Source organism: Octopus bimaculoides, chromosome 25 (genome assembly GCF_001194135.2).
Source record: "Octopus bimaculoides isolate UCB-OBI-ISO-001 chromosome 25, ASM119413v2, whole genome shotgun sequence".
Classification (NCBI taxonomy): Eukaryota; Metazoa; Mollusca; class Cephalopoda; order Octopoda; family Octopodidae; genus Octopus; species Octopus bimaculoides.
In genome coordinates, this window is record NC_069005.1 from 12,452,437 (window position 1) to 12,453,063 (window position 627).

Here is a 627-nt window from a genome sequence, read left to right on the forward strand (position 1 = left end):
ATATATATATATATATATAGCACTCCATCGGTTTGGACAAGGAGGGTTCCAACTGAGTCGTTCAACTGAAGAGTCTGCTTGTGAAATTAACGTACATGCGACTGAGAATTCCACCGACGCTTACCCTTAACGTACTTGTCAAGGTGCTTCAGCGAGGCACAAACTGTGGTGAACTTGGTCCTTTGAAATACAGCTAAAACTCAATTTTGTCAGCTAATCTGATTGGACCAACTTGAAATAAATTATCTTGCTTAAGGAAACAACACGCCGCAAGAAATCGAACTCACGACCTTGCAACAGTGAGCCGAATACTATAATCGCTAAAGCTCGCACATTATACATTAATTTCATAATATTTATATGCGTACATTCCTATATGTGTGGATGTGCTTGTGAGTATAATTGGCTGCACGGAATGTGGAAAAGGAGAAAATAAACTGTGATAGTTAAAGATAATTTGTGATTGTGAGATAAACAAAACCCTGCCTTAACACGGTGCAAAAAGTATAAAGAGACCACTACAGTACATAAGGTTGTAATTATGTATACAACCTAATAAGATATAAACATACATACGTATATATATATGTATATATATATATATATATATATATATATGTATGTATA